The following is a 7,815-nucleotide window of genomic DNA, read 5'->3' on the forward strand; positions in this document are numbered from 1 at the left end:
AGTTCTTCCAAGGGAAGAATAAAGAGCGTGATTTTTACATAAAAAGAGTGCTCTGTTATCCAGGCTACAAAAGAGAAATAAAGTCTACAGCTGTTCTCATGTTTTTTTTTTTTCACTAAACATTTTAAAACACAAATAAAGAATAGCATGTAAATGAGTTAGTGGCATAGAATTTTATTTTAGAGCTAGAATAACCCTTAACGTTGACAGTACAAAAAAAGCAGTGACAAGCACCGGCTTTGGAGTCAGATGACCTGGATTAAAGCCCTGGTTTTAAATGGACTGGCTGCGTGACCTTAGGCAATTTACCAAACCTCCTGCAACTCAACATTTCCTTCGGTACAGTGATAATTTAATAGTAGTTATAAAAATAAATCATAAAATAGACTAAAATGCATTAAAAATAAATAAAAATGATGAAATAGGACTGTAACAAAACCTTCCTCATAGGTTTGTTGTGAGGGTTAAATTAATGCTCAATGCATGTTCTTTATTCTTTTAATATTCTATGCATTTCAATCCCATAAGCATAGCATGTTAAAAGAAAACAAACCAAAAAGCTTTCCATAACCTTTTATCATCTTTAGTAATTAAATGAAAAATCCTTTAAAAAAGTTTTTTAAAGCCCCACTGAGAATATGTGATGAGGAAGAAAAAAAAAAATCATTGATTCTACAAAAAAAAAAAAAAAAAAAAAAAGCCAAAATACAGAATTGCTCCAGACTGGTAGTAGTTTAGTATAAATAAGCAGACAGAATAATCTGGTTCACTTTTACCAACTTATTTCTACTGAAGTATTCATAAGAGCAGGGCCATTCGATGAAGATTCAGCCTACAATAGTTCAGCTTTTGTTGATCCCAGATTTAAATGATTATTAAGAACAACAACAAAAAGGCATTATTATTAACATCCACGATAAAGGCTAGATCTACCAACTTGCACAGAAGTAGACACTTTATAAGCAAAAAGATGGGCATTAGAAATTTGAAAGCCCAGAAAATGCAAATTAGACTGCATTTTACAAAATACGGCTGCCGTCTTTTTCAGTGAATTTCTAGGGACTCAAACAAGGATGGAGGAGTAGTAGACCCTCTTCCACTTCTGAATTATGCCCTCTGCCTACTTTATATTTAGGTTTAGAAAATGCAATAACGATTATAACAGCTGTCTAACACGGTGCCAAGCATTCTACATCGTATTGTACGTGCATTCTTTCACTGAATTCCTACGACAAACCTATGAGGAAGTCAATTCCTTTTTCAAATTTTACAGATGAGGAAACTGAGTGTAGAAAGGTCCCTGGTCGGGGCTGGTCCATTGTTCATCAGTCCTTCAGCTGGGTCCAAAGCTGGGCTGTGAACAACCCTCCAATCTCGAATTCAGGTGGAACTCACCACCTGAGTTATTCCCAGACTCCCTACTGCCCTGTCTATCCTGTAACTCTGAGTCTAAGGAGCTCCAGAGCCGGTGCAGCCCCGGGAATAGGTATGTGGATAACTGAATTTTTTCTCATGCTTTGCTCCTTTCCCATTGCCAGGTGTGTACCTGTCGGAGCACAGGTCCTCAGACGCCGGGCATTAGACAGAGAAGACATGAGAAGTCACAGGAACACACAGGAGAGACTATTGCAGACCAAGTAGCCGTTATAGGAGCCATCAGACAAGGACGTTCTTCAAACTACAAAAGCGGCTGCACAAAAGCGGCCCAGCCACCTGGCTGGTCAGTGGCAACTTATATACTAGCTCAAACAGAAGAGGCCTCATGCTCATCCGTGACGCTTGTGCCACCTTAACGTAAACAGGTTACCTCCTCGCCTGCACACATGTGTATGGCAAATTGGCCTTGATCATCCGGCCTGCTCTGATTAGGGTTCCCACAGCCTCTGGGGCTATACTGTTTAGAGGTGAGCTTTCTTTCCTGATGCCAGAAAAGGAGAAAAACGTGCTCATTTGCCTTAGAGCTCCTGGTGCTAAGTTCTGGGGAACAAGGTGGAACCATAAGGCTCCTCAGAGAAAGTCACCCCTGTGAAAACTGCTCCTTTAAGTTTTCAGGCCACTGTGGATTTTACTGATGTAATGCATTGGGAAGGCATTTCGTTTAAGAGAGGAAGTGTGCTATACAGAAATAAACTTCAAAATAATTTCTGAGACAATAGGAGGCTTTTTTGTTCATTAACTTTATAATAAAGAGAAAGAATTTAACTCCTTTGGATCTCATTTATAATGTGGGCATCCTATCTAATAAAGAGGGAATATGCTAATTGACCCTCACACCATCGCAAAGATGGCGGTGCCCACAGCCAATAAGGAGGGAATATGCTAATTGATTGCCACGCCCTCAAAGGTGGCGGCACCCACAACCACAAGATGGCAGTGCTCAGTTAGTCCCCTCAGCCCCGCCGGGGTGCCTGCCTCCAGAGTCCCCCAGTCCCCTCAGCCCCCCAGCTACCCAGGGCCGCCCCGAAGTGCAGGCAAGCCTGGAATGGCGGCTGCCCAGCCACCCAGGGCTATCCGAGGCTCAGGTAACCAGGGCTGGCCAAGGCTTGCGTTGCAGCAGTGGCAGCAGCAGAGGTGTGACGGGGAATCGCCTTCCCCTGATTGCCGGGTCGCCTCCTGCTCTTGAGGGCTCCCAGACTGTGAGAGGGGGCAGGCCAGGCTGAGGGACCCCCCCCACTCCAATGCATGAATTTTCATGCACCGAGCCTCTAGTAATATAATAATTCACTTACTCTAAGACACACCTTCTTTTGCATTTTAATATATCTGAAATGGAGGTGTCTTACAACCGATAGCATCTTCCAATCTCTGCTTGCCAGGTGGCCGTGGTGAGGTATACGTTATTACTCGTGTATGTGCACACGAAAGTCACAGATTGGGTGGCAGTGGAGACAACAGAGCATTCAATGAATCTCAAGGCTCTACACTAGGAGTATGGGGAGGATAAAAAATAGGGGTACTTGTAATGTGTTTAGACATATAAAGCATACACATAAAATGTTAACTCTGAGTCTGTTTTCAGTTTATAATATCTCCTTCCAAAAATTCCTTGGGGCAAACTAAGTTTAAATATCTTATCCAAGATCGTCCAGTTAGGCAGACTTGGTAAGTGGGCCTATTCCTAGCCTATGCTGATCTTAACCACTCAGACTCAGCTTTCCAACTTCCCACGGGTGAGAGCAGCAGCACAGGCTAAAGTGGGAAGAGTTTAGAAAAGGTGTGGTTTTGTTTGTGCTACAGAAGAGAATACAGTGGGGTCGGGGAGCCAGCGGGGACTTTTTCCACCTGAAAGGAGCATCAAGAGCACTCTAGGGAAGAGGGTGTGGGCAAAGGCACAGAGGCAGGAAGAAGACAGCAGATGTATCCGTGAAGAAATATGTGTGGTAGGTAAGGAGAGTGGTGGTATCTAGAGGTGGAAAGAAGGAAAATTCATTATGAAAGGCCTTGAATCTAGGCCAGCCGTGGGCAAACTACGGCCCGTGGGCTGGATCTGGCCCGTTTGGCTGTTCTATCCGGCCCGCGGAGCCGAAAGACCGTACCCTTTTATGTAATGATGTTTACTTTGAATTTATATTGGTTCACACAAACACTCCATCCATGCTTTTGTTCCGGCCCTCCGGTCCAGTTTAAGAACCCATTGTGGCCCTCGAGTCAAAAAGTTTGCCCACCCCTGATCTAGGCCATGGTGTTCAGCCTTTATTCTGAAAACAACTCAGCTGCCAATAAAGATTTCTGAATTCATCCAAGTTGAAAAGTTGCAGTTGGGGAAGACTGCTCCGTTAGGTGTATGTAGTTAGGAATGATAAAGAGCTGACCTTTGTGAACTAAATACAAGGGGAGGGGCTGGTGAAAGTTATTTGTACGTGAGGTCTTGTTTATAATAAATGTAATAGAAAAGAGGGGCAATACGTTACAGAAGCTCCAGTGAATAGTGCCTTATAGAAAGTGTTCCAATAAGACTGGGAACTGTAGCAGTACGCAAAACTACCTGATTATTCCGATGCCTGACCTTTCAGATCCTTTAGGGCCGTGGTTGGCAAACTGTGGCTCGCGAGCCACATGCGGCTCTTTGGCCCCTTGAGTGTGGCTCTTCCACAAAATACCACGGCCTGGGCGAGTCAATTTTGAAGAAGTGGCGTTAGAAGAAGTTTAAGTTTAAAAAATTTGGCTCTCCAAAGAAATTTCAATCGTTGTCCTGTTGGTATTTGGCTCTGTGGACTAATGAGTTTGCCGACCACTGCTTTAGGGGATATAAATTATAACATTACTCACGTGTTGGTCATTAAATGGTATTTACATTTTTTTCCCCACAGGGTGCTTATTACCTACTTCTGAAACCAGTTTCAATGAACATAGTTTGAGAAATGCTGAGTTACTCATTAACCCAGTTACCCCTCTTTTATTAGTAGTTTCTATGCCAGCCTTGAACGAGCAACCTCAGACTCCTTATAAACATCTTTTATACTAAACTTAATATTTTTGACTCAGAAAGATAGGTGACCAAGTTGCTGAAATTAACTTAGATGATAACGTTGTAAGAACATTTTATGAAAGTAGGCAGTAATCACAACTGGCATGAATACATATATAATATCCGGATGTATGTCGTGTACCTTCCCACCCTCTTCGTGGCATGTTCCTGACCTCGTTCCTGTGCAGCTCCTCCTAAGAACATTCCCTGAGGAAAGTGCAGGGTCCTCAACAAGTGAGTTGTGAACCGAACTGTTTTTGGAAACCTGTGCAGTCTCTACCCCCTGCTCCCTGATGACCACGTGTTCTCTCCAACCTTCCAGGGAGATAGGGCTAGTTCTACAGTAAGCCCAGAATCACCATGGCTCCCCGTCACCAGGAGCTGCTCCATGTGGGTGGAGATCTCGCATAGAAGGAAACAAAACTGCCTCACGTGGCCTGTAGGGCTGCAGAAAAGCAGAAAGTGCTGCATGTTCACCTGGACCTCAGCCCTGCCATTTCCTTTCTCATGCATGCCACCATTAACATTTTCTCATGTGTTTCAGCTAGTCCCCATCCAGAAGCCTTCATATACACTGGATGGCCAGATTATTATGATCTCTGAACGCATAATAATCTGACCACTCAGTGTATATCCTATATAATAAAAGGCTAATATGAAAACTGTCCCCTAGACCAGGAGTTCGACCAGCAGGCAGGCTGGCCAACCGCCCATATCCCCTCCCCCTGGCCAGGCTGGCCGGACCCCACCCATCATGAATTCATACACACACACACACACACACACACACACACACACACACAGAGTGGCCAGATTATTATGCGTTCAGAGATCATAATAATCTGGCCACTCAGTGTATATTCCCTCAAACTGGCATGCTCTGCCCCCAAATGCTCAAGTGGCTCACTCCATAACCAGGATTCTTCTTAAATACAACTTCCTTAGAGTGACCTTCCTACGCCATCCAAATTAATACAGTTCCACCCTCCAGCCCATCCCTGCTATTCCCCTATCCTGCTTTATGGTGTTTTTTTCCTAGCACTTATCAGTAACTCCATATTTAGCTAATGACTTACCTTTCTCTTCCACCAGAATGTCAGCTTCAGGAGAACAGAGATTTCTTTCGCTCACAAATGTCTCCCTAGAGATTTTGGTTCCGTAGGCCAGCAGTGGGCCCCAGCAATCTAGTTTTAATTGGCAGCCCAGGTTATGTGGAAACAACTGAGTAGAACAGTATTTGGGAGGCACCAATTGACATCCAATTTTCCCTAATTCGAACTTGGCGGTTGTTATTGGAGGTTTACTTTGTGGTTGTTGTCGTCCCATTTGTTTTGCTGGTTTTTAAGAAAAATGTCTCCCTTTTCTGAGTCCATAAAACCTCTGACTCGGTGTCGTGGTGACCTGCCAGGACTCATTTAAATAGTGACAATGGTAACTGCAAAGGGAAATAGAAAGCAAGAACCCCCTGGAGAGATGGCCTAATCTCCAGATAATTGAGAAATGACTCGAAGCTGAAGAAAGCATATGCTGCTAATTTGCTGGATCCCAGTCTATGAAGTATGGTCATGGATATCTTTTTTGCTCATTTTCAGCTCCTGTCACATAATATTTATGTGAAACATTCCCTACTATTTTCCTACCCCCAGCGTCTATGTTATTATCATCCATTCCTCTCACGTGGTTTGGTGGGTTACGCTGACATGCTTGAGGGAAGTGGAATGGGATTTTCAATCACATCAACTGCTTATGTTTGCTTTTTTCTGGGAAAGAACTAACTCTGGACTGAGACTCTATCTCCTGGATGTGAGTTATCTCTGTAGGAGCAACTCAGGGGCAGCAAAATGCTGGCAGACTCACCGAGGGGACACGCTGCCTAGACTGTTTCTGGAGAGAAAAGGGTGAGCAGATTTCCTGCTCTTGGTCTAGGATAAGCTTCACAGAAGGGCCTTCATGGGATTTCAGGAAGGAGGCAGGTATGATTTGATAAAGTACTAAGATCAAAGAAGGGAAATAGCCTGGCCTGTGTGGCTCAGTGGTTGAACATCGACCTATGAACCAGGAGGTCATGGTTTGATTCCCGGTCAGGGCACATGACCGGGTTGCGGGCTCGATCCCCACTGTGGGGCATGCAGGAGGCAGCCCATCAATGATTCTCTCACATCATTGATGTCTCTCTCTCTCTCTCTCTCTCTCTCTCTCTCTGTCTCTCCCTCTCTAAAATCAATAAAAATATTTTTTATAAAGAAGGGTAATAGTTCTAAATATAAAGAGGTCTGTTGTTTGTAGGTGTAAGAGGAAATGGGAGAGCTAAAGAGAGCAAAAACTCAAGGTGAGCTAAACAGTAAGAAAGGAAGCAGAGATGGGAATCCAGAACCTTGAACAGCCCTACATGCTTGTCCGTGAGACCACGAAGTCCCGACAATACCCGTTGTCCCTAGTAGGCTGTTAGATGTCTGAAACCCCAAGGGGTTTTCTAATGCCCTTCTAGTGGCAACTACGTGAATAAATGAACAGAGAACTGTAATCAGGAACTGTGTGTCTGTCGCCAACAACCACGGTAAACCCATCACATAGTGAACTGAACAGTTCCCTCGCCCCTTTGGCGTTCGTACCCTCTGATGTCTGTAAACAGGGGCCACGCTGCCTCTTCATCACCCTCTGATCAAACTGCACAGGATTTAATCTTCCGTCTTCAAGACACTGCTCCAGCCGGTGAAATCATTCCCCTTGCTTTCTGTACCCCCAGCCAATTTGTTCATTTCTGGAAAAGCTGGCACCGCATTACTCTAGCTGCAGACTCAAGGCTGTATTTATAGTAAATATTTACTGAGTGCTAACTGGGTGCTTGGCCCCGAGGTGGGCCCAGGGAAGGGCTCCCGTTGCCACTGATTCACGCAGGTACAGCCATGGCATCCAGGCAGCCAGGTTCTCCCCATTTCAGATTCTCACGGTATAACTGATCTTTCTTGACAGTGGAAAACAGAACTCCAACACATTAGCATTAAGAACGAAAAGCAGATATTCCTTCTCTTACCCATCAGGAGTTTTCTCTCAAAATAATTATTTTTTGTAATCCTCACCCTAGGATATTTTTCTATTGATTTTTAGGGAGAATGGAAGAGAGAGGGAAAGACAGAGAGAAACATCGATGTGAGAGAAACATACCAATTGGTTGCCTCCTGCGTTTGCCCCGACCACGGCCCTGCAACCCAAGTTCGTGCCCTTGGTCGGCACTCTTCAGTCCACAGGCCAACGCTCTACCCACTGAGCCAAACCGGGTAGGGCCCAAGTGATTTTTATTAGAATAAAATCAGCAATGATATTATCTTCATCTTAAGGAGTTCTCA

Source organism: Plecotus auritus (genome assembly GCF_963455305.1).
Source record: "Plecotus auritus genome assembly, chromosome: 11".
Classification (NCBI taxonomy): domain Eukaryota; kingdom Metazoa; phylum Chordata; class Mammalia; order Chiroptera; family Vespertilionidae; genus Plecotus; species Plecotus auritus.